Source organism: Condylura cristata, unplaced genomic scaffold, assembly GCF_000260355.1.
Source record: "Condylura cristata isolate star-nosed mole 26May11 unplaced genomic scaffold, ConCri1.0 scaffold00043, whole genome shotgun sequence".
NCBI classification, from domain to species: Eukaryota; Metazoa; Chordata; class Mammalia; order Eulipotyphla; family Talpidae; genus Condylura; species Condylura cristata.
The window spans coordinates 2,156,690-2,171,116 of record NW_004567144.1 but is presented as its reverse complement, the minus strand read 5'-3'; the positions used below and the strand labels follow the sequence as shown (position 1 = coordinate 2,171,116).

General features: G+C 38.3%; 1 protein-coding gene across 4 annotated transcripts in view; it reads left to right on the top strand.

Moving 5' to 3' along the window:
* OPHN1 (oligophrenin 1) overlaps positions 1-14,427 on the top strand; it is a 487,931-nt gene that overhangs the window by 55,372 nt on the left and 418,132 nt on the right. The window lies entirely within an intron of this gene.

Genomic DNA, 14,427 nt, shown 5'->3' with positions numbered 1-14,427 from the left:
AGATAAGTGTGGGAACAGTAAATAAAAATGCCCCCCAGCAAATTCTTTTCTAAAGAAAACACCTTTACCCCAGTGCTTTAAGTTAAGGTCTATGCTCAGAATTATTGGATGGTCTCACATGCCACTGACTTCAGCTTGAGGGTGGAACAGAGACCTGTCTAGTCCCTGGCACAAAGAACCCAGCTCCCAGTGAGCAACATATAGGGCTAAGGTTGGAAGCCACCGGGCTGGAAGGAACCTAACTTAAGCCTGATTTTCCCAGTGGTCTCAACTGACAGCTGTGGAAGCCTTCCCCCACCTTCCCCACTGTGTGTGGAGTTTTTATTTCTGCTAGTTGGCAAAAGGCTTGGAGTAAGAGAAGGAATAATAAACATCCTGAAACAAGAGTTCAGGAAAGCCAACCCTTTATACGCAAATACATACCCAGAAGAATGGACGATAACAATTGGGTGGCATGATCATTAAATTTTTCTCTTCTTGACTGAAAGATGACTGAAAAATAAAGTCAAAGTCACTGGCAAGTATGTCCTGTATGCCTAAAACTTCGTTCTGCATGGATTTGTTCCCAAAATACTGTATCTAGGTAAAATGTGGGAACCTTCATAAGGCGGGTCCAAGCCAACTAAGAGCAGGGCAAAAGGCTTGGAAGTGGCAGCTCAGTGGCAACTCTAGCAGCTCTTACTGGTGTTGTCTGTGCAGCTCTTCTGATTTGCCTCGCTGGAGTCTCTGCTTTCCCAGCAAGTGTTGGCAGGGCACTTTGGTCATAGTAAAGAAACTGTCCAAGTTCCTGCTAGTCATTTGATTGAGTTTGATTATTGAATGGTTTGTCCTATTGTGGCTTCAACAGAGTAAATTCTCAGCAGCAATTTAAAGATGAGATGTTTGAAATGCTGATCCTTAAGAGACATAGGCCAGACTTTGGAGTTTGCCACCACTTAATTGAGTTCATCGAGAGGTTAAAGATATGCAGGTTGTGCCACAAAAATAGAAAGGTGAGGGTGCCCTGAAAGGAGAGGTGGAATTTTTGCATTTTCCTTTTGTTTACTTATTAAGGTAAGCTGCTTGGTGCAGTATCAACTGTGAAATGCAGCTCTAAATAAGCTACAGAAAAAGAGTGGCTTAGAGAAGTGTATGGTACACTTAGTTGCTAAAAAAATTACCAGCTAATAAGGCACATTAGAGAGATGGATTGCTTAAGAAAACATAGGCATTTCCATACAACATTTGGGGAAGGGCAGACATTTTATAAGCTAGGGAAAAAACAGTGGTTGTTATTCTTTCCTTTTCTGAGACCCAAAGTGGTGAGAGTCAACAATTTTGCACCACTAGACCTTTGCATGTGGGCGACAGATCTGAGAGGTATTTTGGTCTAGAGGTAGTCATGATGGGTTTCTGATTCAGAGTATACATAGAAAGCCAAAAATAGGATAGGTGGAAAATATAACCCAGCAGTCAATCCACACTCCATTTCTTTCTGTAAGTTGTGTCATTCTAAACACATGATTAGCTAGAGGCGATGGTGGGATGTTTCCCACTGTTATGTTTATACTCCCACTCTGCGGTGCTAGTGGTGTGCCATTTTGGGAGTAAGTGGGTGGAAGCGAAGCAAAGGTATGTTCTTACTTTGTGTGAAAGATAAAGAAAAAGAGAAGCCTGAAATTGGATTTAGGAGACCTGTGTTACAATCTGTGCTTTACCATCTTGGAGTCTGACACAAATCACTTAACTTCATTTGTAAAATGATGGTGTATATACCCATTTCGCAGGCTTGCTGGGCAGCTCAAAGGATGGATTGTGAAAGTGCTTTGTAAACGGAAACGGCCAAACATTGTGAATTGTTGATAATACATTAGGTTGATAAACTTGTTGGTTCCTCTTATAGAAACACATTCCCTGCTTTCAGAAGGGAAATACTTAAGCAGTAGTAGTTGGAAGCAGACATATTATTTAGTGTCATCCCACTGGCAAATGTCACTCCCTATATTGGCATGTCTAAACAATTTAATTTTGTATTCATTTGCGTGGATTCATTTTGACATTTGGAATCTGGCCTTAAAATTCAGGAAAAATTGTTGACATCTTTTTAATGTACTGAATTTACCATCAAGTCAAGTAGCTTGTGTTTCTAGGAACAAATGAAACTTGGTGCATTGTGCTGTCAAAACCAGCAACAGTTTTGTTCACATTGACAACTGAGGTGGAATCAGACTTTTGCATTTATCCTGCTGGTGTCTGTTTTAGTACATAAAGTTTTATCATGACTATGATGATTGATTAATTCATTAAATGTAGGCCCTGTTTGAATATGTAGACTTACTTAGCTTTGTGCTCAGAGGTAGTTGATGTTATGATGTGCAGCATGTCTCCCTTGAGTCTCCTCCTTTAAATATGAACTATTTATAATTGCTGGAGCACAAGATGATGATCATGCTGGTGCTAATGGAAAATAAAAGCACTATCACATTGAAACTTGAATACACTGCCTACTTTTCTGCTTGTCCTTTGATTTTTGTGTTGGCAGTTTTAGTCCTTGATGTTTGAAATATTTTCTAAGCACTTAAGGTAGGCACTATTCAGAACAAGTGATGTAGTACTTGCTTATATGCCAGTGCAACATGATATACCTAATATTGTTATATATAGTTCAGTAGACACATACCATTCATTCAGTAAATACTTGTGCACATGCTATATTCAAGCCATTGTTCTCAGGCTGTCACAGTTGTGACAGTGAGTCACAGATGTATCCTACCCTCAAGGAGTTCTAGGGCTAAAAGAGTAGACAAGACTTATGTTGACAATGCTGTCATCAGAATTCTAAGAGTGGGACAGGCAGATACCATGAAATGTACCATTAGAGGAAGAGCTGATTTCCTGGTGAGAGGACAAGGAAAAGCAAAAGAAAAATTGTGCTGAAATTAGACAGAATGAATAACATAAAGCTTGTTTAGATGTTATGCCAAGAATTAATTCTTGTAAAGTCTTATGTGGTATTTTGTTCTCATTATTAGAATTGTTATTTCCACTTTATAGATGAGAGAGCTGACATTAAGAGGTGTTAAATAACTTTCTTCAAGTAAGGAGGACAAAAGTCTGAATTAGAACATAGTCCTGCTGTAAAGGTCCTGCTTATTTTACTTCATTGCAGTTGTATTCAGCACAGGACATTTTATATGGTTGGGATAACACAGAAAGACAGGATATGAAATAATTCAAGTCATCTGAAATATCAGGGTTGGGAGGTTTAGAAGATGAGTTTGGAATGGACAAGGCCTTGACTATGAAGTACTTGTTAAGTATTTAAAATTTTTCTTTATAGGCAGGGAGGATTAAAATTTTTTTTGGTGGAGAAGAGACATGGTTGGAGCTTCATTTATTTATTTTATTTATTTATGCACACAAGAACTGGGTTATAGACCAGAGGTGCGGGGGATAAGATGATTCACCAGAGACAGAGTGGGGAACAGAACAGGTGGATCTACTAAAACACACTGTGAGGGGAGCAGCGGGAGAGACTAGAGGTCTGCTGTGCCATGTGGGTCACCTCCCTGGCCAGGATGGAACTGCTACAGTGGCTGTGGATTAATTCATAGTGCTGTGTTTTAACCCGTTGTGCCACCAGGGAGTGCCCAGCTTCATTGAGTTAACTGAGACTGAGGTGTAAGTTTTTAGTAATTACATGCAAATACTTGTGACTCCCAGCATTTAATTGAGTGGCAGCATTACATTTTCTCGTATAGCTCTAGGGTCAGCTAACCTCTTTTGAGAAGGACCATATTTCAGGCTTTGAGGGCTATGCTGTTGCTGTGGCAACTGCTGAACTATGGTTATGGTGAGAATGTAGCCTTATATAATGCATACATGAAGTGAAAGTGGCTGTGTTCCAGTAAAAATGTATTTACTGCAACTGGAATGTGAATTTCATGTAATTTTCATATTAAGAAATGTTCTTCCTTTGTTTTTAAGACTTATTTATTTATCCATGCAAGAACTGGGGTGTAGGCCAGAGGTGAAGGGGGCGAGAGGATTCACCAGAGACAGTGGGGAACAGAATAGGCATTGACTGAAATACACTGCTGAGGGGAGCAGTGGGCAGGTCAGGAAAGGTCTGCTGCACCTTGTGGGTTAGCTCCCTATCTGGGAATCGAGCTTATGCTGCAATGGCTGTGCATCACTTCACAGTGCTGCACTTTAACCCATTGTGCCACCAGGGAGGGCCCGAAATGTTCTTCCTTTGAGTTTTTTCCCAACCGTTTAAAAATATAAAAATCACTTCTAGATAGGTAATCCCCTACTGTAATTTGAACTCCTATTGTTGCAGGGCAGGGAGAGGGGCACCCCTGAACCCCCAAACATGCCTGCTCTAAATAGGTCCTACTATCCTCTGCATCGAGACAAACATATAAGAACTCTTAATGGAAAGAAGCTCTGATACAATGAGTGTGCAATACAGAAAAGACAAAAAATATAGTTTCTAAATCAAACCCCTGAAGTTACCTGTCCCCTCGTTGGTAAAAGTCCACCCAAAAGGGATTGACCAAAAGTAAGGTCTGAAAGCCCCCCACAAGCCTAAAGCACCTTCTGACCCACATTAAAAGGTCAGAAATGGCCAGGCAAGTCTGAGAGGAAAATAGCAAAATTGAAATCAAGATAAAAATTGCCATTGTTAACCTCCTCACGCGTATCTCACCCACATCTGTTTCTACCAATGCAGTACCAAAAAACAAGAGCCGCTTCTGCATATGCCCGCTCTTGGCTCTCCATCATACTTCCTTTCTCTACAGTCTCCTCTCTAGATTCTTCTCCTTCTTGCTCAGCTCCACCCTCCTTTGGGTGGGGCAGGGAACCTGGATCCTCCCCATTCCCTGGGGACCCCCCTGTTTGTGTGACAAAAACAGGCTCTGGCTGGGTTTGTCTCCCTACTGTAATTTGCAGAGCATACCTCTGATACAACTAGTAAACTTAAAAAATAGAAAAAAAAAACTAAATAAATTTTTATTAATAAGGCAGTGAATATAGCTATTGCTAGAATTTAATGACACGTCTCACATTTTCCATCCACTAGTTTTACTTTGTTGGACTATCAGTTATGCTGGTTTAAATTCAGGGGGTGCAGGGTCAAAAGCTATCAGGTCAAGGCAAACAAGTGTGAAACTGTTGGTAGTGCATTAACAGGGCTGGACACATGGGCATAGTATACAGCTGCTTCACCCTATTCAGAAGGCCTTTACATTTTTCTTTATAAATGTGCTACTAAATAAAATATATTCATAGATTAGACACAGTCATTTTGGAGCTCCTGAGCTAGATGATCTATCTCTATCAGATTATGACTCTAATGGGCTAGGAAAATGGAAGATGGCAGCCTCCAGATTAAGATGTTTTTTGGGTAAGCACTACTGGACACTTCTGTGAAATGAGCAGAGCGGTATGATTGTTTAATAGGAAAAAATCGCCAACACTAGACATGACATCTAGATACCTGTGTGTGGTACTGGTTGTTGTGCTACTAATGGCATCTGTGTCCTTGCTAAGTCTTGCAGCTTTTTCAAAGGTTAGAATACTTTCAGCTCTAACTTTCCATGGCTTTTTTTTTTTTTACATTGTGTTTCATAGTTTATTTGGAAAAAGAAGGACTAACCCCATTGTAGGGTGTTATATTATACCTACATAAATTTCCACATTGTCTTAGTATACATGACAACACTTAATTAAACAGAAAAATTTAAACCAAAACTTAAGCAGTCTCTTAAAATCCAAGGACAACATGCTTATATGTATGTTTCTATATATAAAACAGATGTCAGAGGAAACGATTTATAGTGCTATGCCCATATACATGTACAACTCCACATATATTGGACTAATGACACTCTGTTTTAAAGGAATACAAAAGCTACATTCTTTACTAAAAATGTAGAGAACTTGGGTGCGGTTTCAGTTTTGCCAGAGGCTGTCTGTATGACCTTGAGTAAGTCTTTAGTTTTGTGAGCCTGAATTTTCCCATACGTAAAATTAAAGGTATGGTCAGTGAGTTTTAGAATTCCTCTTGGTTCCATTATTCTCTGTTTACTGGGTTGTTACTGTGTTGATTAAATAACTAAACAACGTAAATTGATTCTGTCATAAATTTTGGAGTCTTTTCATTTTTACTCACAGAGAGTGGGCAAAAGGAACACCCAACTGATAATGTCCATCATGGGTAAATGACTTGAATAACGGTAGCCTATTTGTTTTTCCTCTCAATGAATGCTTCCTGAGAGGTGTCCTTTTGACACCTTTTAGTTCTGATCTGAGTAGCTTTACAGTGTAGGACACCAAAGCTTTTAAACGTTTTCAGGTGGATGGAGTGCCATATTGTGCAAGGAGGCTTTAGTGAAGTAATAGATATTCTCAGTCAGCAAATATTCTGTCACTGTTCCAGTGATATTTAATCAGTGCCTTGAACACATGGAGTAATCTTAGATATTTTCCAGAGTAACTCAGATTAATTTAAGAGTATGTCATATGGTACTGATGTTAGTAGATCTGAAAAATTGTCAGATGGAATTTTGTAGAGATGATTTTTGCTATGTTCATTTAAAGTTCTGGGAAGACCAGATTTCAATAGCTGGGCTGGGAGTGCTGTGGAGACTAGGGTGGAAACGTGAACGAAGCCATGCTTTCAGTCTGATAATTTTTGCGAACCTGGTTTTGTTTGCTTGTTTATTTAGTGATGGGGGATGCTGTTGGTTGGGGTAGGGAAGATTATGGCTGGATCTGCCTGTTGAGAAAAGTTTTTCAGTCAGAGTTAAGAGTGATGAAGGAAAATTACTTTTCAGTTTAATTTTTTTTATAACCTTGCCTTTAAAGCATAGCCAAAACCCTTTGTTTGATCTGGCATCTGTTTCTGTAATCAGTTACTATAGAAATTTCTTAAAAGCCCACGAGCTTCTGGAATAATACATGCTTTTCCAGGGGAATACCCTGGAAATCTTGAGCTGGCTTTTTTTCTAGTGGAATAGAGAGCTCTCGTTATGTAAGCTTTATTGAGTTTGCATCAAGTGCTCAGACCTTAGACAATGCAAAGACAATTAAATTTTAATTCAATAGAGATGTAGTAAGCACCTAGTATGTGTCCTGTCAGATATTGTCCTGGAAATTGAGAATATAATTGTTAATGAAGATGCTGGGGGCTCTGTTCTCTCGGAGCATGCAGTAAACAATTAGTTATCCACGTAAATACTTTTTTTTTCAGTTGGGAGAAGAGCTGTGAAAAACTAGTTTAAGGTATACTATATATTTTACCATGTTACAATGTGGATTTTGTAGAAGGAAAAATAAACTAGACTATGGAGCTGCAACTGTCTGTAGGACAGAATAATAAACTAACTCAAAGTAAAGAAAACCTGTTTTACTACCTTCATAATTAATGACCCTGGTACTGAGAAGGATTTTTTTCAAGTGAATGGAGAGTTTCCTTCAAGCAGACAAAGCATAGTATATTTCATGAGTTTTCCAGGAAAACCTGAAGTACCTACTATCTCCTTTTCTAAGTATATTAATTTTTTTTTTTGTTTAACATGAATGTGGTAAAAAAATCCAAAACATAAACCACCTTCCTTCTGTGTCCTATCTCTCTGCTCTCAATCCTACAGGTAACAATTACTCACTGTTTATTCTTTGAAAAGACTACCCAGTGCTTCTTTCAAGTTCTGCTTCCTCAAGTGTGTTCCATTTAGACAGTTTCCCTAAAATATTTCTTTTAGATTGTATTCTGTGGGAGTGATAGGTTAAATTCTTCAGAGAATAAATTCCTCCATAAAAGCAAAAGGAACACTGGTAAAAATTGTCATAATCAACTTTTGCAGAACTGTGGAAATTAGCACAAAAACTGTAACAATCTAAAGAGTTATTTATTGAAGAAAAATGCTGAACTTCTGTAGTAACTGGGTGTATGACATTTTAATATATGATGATCCCACTTCCTTCTCTAGGAATACCACAATAACTGTGTAAACCAGCAGCCTTTCAGCAAATGAGGGAGAAAACTGGGTTCGTAGCTCCTCACTTAGAGTCTTGTGTATGCAACCTGTCGCAGAGCTACCTAGGAAAGCCCCTATTACAAAGCTTCTTGTGGCTTTACCTGACTAGGAGCTAGCTAGGTGGGAAAAGTTCTATTCACAGGGTATTCAACATCACAGCTGCCTGACACTGAACAATACCAGTCAGGACAAGCAAAAGCTTGGCCAAACATAACTGAAAGATGGAGAATGAGATACCTTTAGGGATCTTTGAAAAGTTCTAACGTATTATGGAGATCTAGAATGCCAGGTCCATACCCAGGGCTGTGCATATACCCTAGAGAAAACCTGAGAGGTCCCTACTTACTCTCCTGTGGCTGAACTTGAGGCAAAGTTGTAAACTGTCAGACTAAGTATTAAATATATGTTCCAACATGCACAAAGAGCCTCTAGGCAAAAGGTAGAAGACTTATTGGTTCAAAACCTTTAAGGAGACTTCTGAACAATCACTAGCTGATTACTAAGTTAACCAAGCAGAGACTTCAGTGACCACATATTACCAGGAATATAGATATTACATAGTTAGTCAAAGAAGATACTGAATAATCAAATAAACAAGAAAAAAGCAATAGCAATTAAATCTGGGAGATTTTTATTTCCAGGAATAGCATACTAAATTTGTTCAATTCTCAATAATAAATTATCAGGAATGCAAAGGAACAATATGGTTTCTACACGGGGAAAAAACAGTCTATAGAAATTGTTTCTGATAGGGCCTAATTGTAGCGATTTAGACAAAATTTTAAATCATTTTATAAATATGTTGAAAATGTCTCTTGAAGAAACAATATAAAGAAAAACTGTATAATACAACCAAATATAAATTCTGTAGTTGGAAATTAAAATGACTAAAATTAAAATATCACAACAGTTAGCAATTTAATTTAGTATTTGAGATTTGAGTTAGCAGAAGAATCAGTCACAGAAATTTGAATATAAGTTAATTGATATTATCCAGTTTTAGCAAAGTTAAAAAAAAAAAGAAAAATGAACTAAGTTGCTGAACCGCCATCATCTGTACCAACATATGCATTATAGTAGTCCCAGAGGAAAATGTAAGAAGCAGAAAAACTTTTGAAGGAAATGGGAGCATCATGTTAAAATTCCACACATCCAAACTCTCCAAATTCGATAAACAACACAAACAGACCTAAGAAGCTAAAGAAACTTCAAAGAAGATAAACTCAAGGAGGTCCATATCTAAATACATTATAGTCAGACTGATGAAGAAAAGTGACAAAGAGAATCTTGAAAGAAGCAGGAGAAAAACAACTCATCAGTTGAACAGGATCCTCAATAAAATTAAGAGCTGACTTCACATTAGCAACCATGGAGACCAAAATGTAATGTGTTGACATGTTCAAAGTGCTGGAAGAAAAAAAAAAAATGTCAACCAAGAATACTATATTCCTCAAAACTATTCTTCAAAAACAAGGGAAACATTAAACACTATAAAAAATAAAACTGAGACTTATAACTATCAGATATCCCCTATAAGAAATAATAATGGGAGTTCCTCAGGATGAAGTGAAAGAATGATGGATTTAACTCAAATCCACATAAAATATGAGGAGCACCAGTAAATGTAACTACATAAACATATGTAAAAGACAGTATGGCTATCTTTTTTAGCAACTCTTTTCTTTCCTGTCTGATTTAAATGGCAGCTGTATAATTCAATAAATATAAAACTGTGTTGAAAGCTTATAATATATAAAGATGTAGGATTTATGACATAAAATACAAAGGAAGGGTAGGAAATAGAGTAATATTGGAGCAATGTCTGTTTATTTTCTAAACTGGAATTAATCTAACCTAGATTGTTTTACATTACTATGGTAATTGTAATCCTGAGGTCAGCCATTAAGAAGATATCACAAAAATATACAGTAAAACAAACAGCTAAAATATTAAAGTAGGTAAAGTAGGACATTAGACATTATTTAACACAAAAGAAGGTAGCAATGGAGAAACAGAGGGGAAAAGACATGCACTATTTAGAAAAGTAGATGGCTGAAAAATCCTACCTTATCTGTTATTGTATCATATATGAATGGAAAACACACTGCAATAGGATGGCAGAGATCAGCAAAATAGATGAATTGGCCAGAAATGGATAAACTGATTGAAATGTCTGTTGCCTTGAAGAGACACATTTTGAATTCAAAGCCTCAAATAGTTTGAAAGTACAAGGATAGAAAAAATATTCCTAGCAAATAATAACCAAAGGAAGATGGGATGGCTGTAATAGCAGACAAAATAAATTTTCATGATATACAAAGAAAAGCATTTTAACATGGTAGGGCAGCTAACATACTAGGAAGATAAAAATTCTAAATATGTACCTAACAATAGAACCCCACAGTATAGGATGCAAAAATGGACACATTTTCAGTAATGTGTAGAACAACTAGATTGAAATTAATAAGGAAATAGAAGACTTGAAAAACACTGTAAGCCAACTAGAACTAACAGATAACTGTAGAATACTCCACATAGCAATGGAATAAACATTCTTCTCAAGTGCCCATGGAATATTTTTCAGGATAGGTTCTCTGTTATGTCACAAACTATATCTAAATATATTATTCATGGAAAGTGTGCTCTTTTGCTAAAGTGGAGTGAAATTACATATCAGAAACAGAAGCATATTTGGGCAGCTCACAAATATATGAAAATGAAATAGCACATATCTAAGTACAGTGGGTCAAAGAAGTCGTCATGGGAAGTTAGAAGTACTTTGAAAAGAATATTTGGGATTCCAAATACTTTGGAATGAGTAAAAATGAAAACATGCCAAAACTATGGGATTCAAAAAAAACTGTGCTTGAGGGGAAATTTATGTCTTTAAATATCTACGTTAGAAAAAGGAAAGACCACAACAATAATTTAGCTTCCACATTAAGGTACTACAAAAACAAAAACAAGAACAAAGTAATTCCAAGGCAAGAGGAAGGAAATGGTACTGATTAAAGTAACGTAAAATGAAAGAGTAAGAAGCCACAGAGAAAATTATAGAATAAAATTGATATTTTAGGGCTCTCCCTGGTGGTGTAGCAGGTTAAAGCACAGCACTGAGAAGCTAAAGCCACTTCCGCATGAGTTCAATCCCCGCCTGCCTCGGAGATGATCCACATGGTGCTGCAGACCTCTCCTGACCCGCCCGCTGCTCCCCTCAGCAGTGTACTTCGTTGATGTGCCTGTTCGGTCCCGGCTCTGTCTCTGGTGAATCCTCTCACCGCCCCTGCACCTCTAGCCTGCACCCCTGCACCCCAGTTCTGTATGAATAAATAAATAAATCTTTAAAAAATTGATATTTTAAAAGCTCAACAACGTTATAAAATCTTTAGCTAAACTGACAAAGATTCAAATTACTAAAAGTAGGATGAAGAGTACTACAAATCTTTTTCTTTTTTTTTTTTTAAAGATTTATTTATTTATTTGTGCATACAGAACTGGGGTACAGGTCAGAGGCTCAGGGGCGGTGAGAGGCTTCACCAGAGACAGAGCGGGGAGCAGAACAGGCAGATTGACGAAGTACACTGCTGAGGGAAGCAGCGGGCGGGTCAGGAGAGGTCTGGCTCGCCATGTGGTCTCCTCCGGGGCAGGCGGCAGGAGGGGATCGGGGATCGGGGATCGAACTCATGCGGAAGTGGCTTCAGATTCTCAGTGCTGTGCTTTAACCCGCTGCGCCACCAGGGAGGGCCAGAGTACTACAAATCTTACCAAAATAAAAATGATTTGGAGGGACTATGATAAATAACTATATGTCATAACTTATATAATTTAGATAAAATGTACAAATTTCTGGGAAGACACTACTGAAATTGATTCTGTAATAAATTGAAAATATGCATAGACCTATAAACTTTTTTTACTGTAGTAATTAAGTACTACTCATAAAGAAAAGCCCAGGCCTAGATGGCTTCACGGCTAAATATTTTGAAGCATTTAAAGAAAATTTAATACCTGTCCTTTCAAAAGTTCTTTCAAGAAGTGAGAACACTTTTCTAACACCTTGTCCAAGGCTAGAGTTTCCCAATACCAAAACCAGACACTAAACATCACAAGAAAACGGTATTCCCCTTAAGTACAAAGATGTAAAAATCCTCTATGAAATACCAGCAAGCCATATCCAACAACATATAAGAAGGATTATAAACCATAACCAAGTAAATTTTTCCCAGGAATGCGAAGTTCATATTAACATCTGAAAATCAATGTAATATAACAAATAATTAGAATAGACAAAATGCCATGTGATTATCTTAATAGGTGCAGCTATTTTTCAAAGTCCACTGCCTTATTAGGGTAATAATACTAAGTTAGTGTTTGTCTAGGGCTAGGGAGGGGCTTTGAGATCTATTGTGACTGTTAATGTGTAAACGATTTCATTTTTGGGGTCAAGACAATTTCATGATTAGATTGTGATGATAGTTGCACAATTCTGTGAGTATAATAAAATGCACTTAATTGTACACCTTAATGGGTGAGTTGTGTGGTGTGGGAGCTGTATCTCAAATCTATTTTTTTAAAAAGATTTACAAACTGGCATAAAGGCCAGAGATACAGGGGGTGACAGAGTGGGAAGCAGAACAGGCAGATCAAGTTAAATACGCTGCTGAGGGGAGCAGTGGGTGGGTCAGGAGAGGTCTGCTGTGCATGTGGCTCAGCTCACTGGCAGGGGATTGAACTCATGCTGCAGTGGCTTCAGAGAACTTCATAATGTGGTGCTTTAACCCTTTGCACCACCAGGGAGAGCCCCTCAAATCCATTTAAAAAAAAGTAGTAATTTATTTTTACATCATTTTGTGCCTTTTTCCATCTCAGTTGTAATCCCCATGGGCTTCCCATCACCAAATCACCGGTGTGTCATCACCGTAGTCCAGTACACGTCCCTCCCCCCACCGTTTTTTATCCCATTCCCCACTCCACCCCCATAAAATGTCTCTGGTATGTAGTTGTTCATTATTATTATTATTTTCTCCCCTGGTCCTTTGTACTCCTGCTATGAGTGAAACCATCCGGTATTATTCCTTTTTTTTCTGGCTTATTTCACTAAGCATGATATTCTCCAGCTCCATCCATGTTGCTGCAAAAGGCATGTGTTTATCAAGTCCATTTTTTAAGAGTGGGCTTGGATAAACAGAGGCACTTTACTAATTTCCCTGACATTGTTCTTTGTTTCTCCTTTATGGAGCAACAGACCTGGACATTTTTTTTTGAAAACTGTACATTTACTTGTTTGGGTTTATTATCCAGGAAAAGGATGCTAAGTGTGTGTGTGTGTGGGGGGGGATAGACTCCTTCAGAGGCCTAGAGTTAGAGTCTCTGAATTAGAATCAGATTTCCTAGTTCCTCATTCCAATGCTCTTTCTGCACTCTAAAGCAGGTACCTTACATTAAAACTGTTAAACTGTCTGAATGGTTTTTTAAAATTAATTTATTTTTGCATAGAGAACAGGAGTGTGGGCCGAAGGTGTTGGGGGTGAGAGGATTCACCAGAGACAGAGTGGGGAACAGGTAAGGTGGATTTACTGAAATGCACTGTTAAGGGGAGGAGCGGGTGAGACAGTAGAGACAACAGAGGTCTGATGCATCCTTTGTGAGCTCCCTGGCTGGGGATCAAACTCAGGCCATAGAGGTGATAGCACTGAATGTAACCCCTAGGCCACTAGTGAGGCCCCTGGATGTTCTTTATTGGGGTTGGGGTGCTTTTGTTTGAAGTGACCCAGTTGGCAACAAAGAACCGTGTTAATGAAAGGTCTCCTGTTCTCTCTCCCTGCCCCAGTCTCAACATGGCTGGGATCAAATGGTTTCTATCTTGAGCATTCTAGCCCTAATTTAATTAGGTTCTGCTTGTATTTTATTTTCTTTTGTCATAGAAGAATAGCATAAAAGAAGTGAGACACATCCTCTCTATTTCCTGCCAATTCCAGGGGAGACTGCTCTTCTTGTCTGATCATCTGTTAGCTTCTCATGGCAAATGCATCTGTTTTTCCTGTAGGAAATAGTGTATATTGGGAAATATGTGACGTTGCTAAAGGGTGACAAAGTCCTGTCTCCACGTTATTTTTATACCAAGGCGATATGGAATTTCTCACAAACGGCAAGCTGTAGGCCCAGTATTATACTAGAAATTTCAAGGCAGTTCTTTGCAAAAGGTTTCCATTAAGGATTTCCCAGAAGCAGGAGAACTACACTTGAGCTTCCAGCTCTCTTTCCAGAGTCAGGCTGTCGTGGAAAAGCCTCTCCCTGTGATTGGAAAAATATGTATTATGCATGTGGCAGTTGACAGCTGGAGACTAATCCCGAATTCATCCAGCCTGAATTCATTCGATAGGGAGCAGAGGGTGGGTAACAA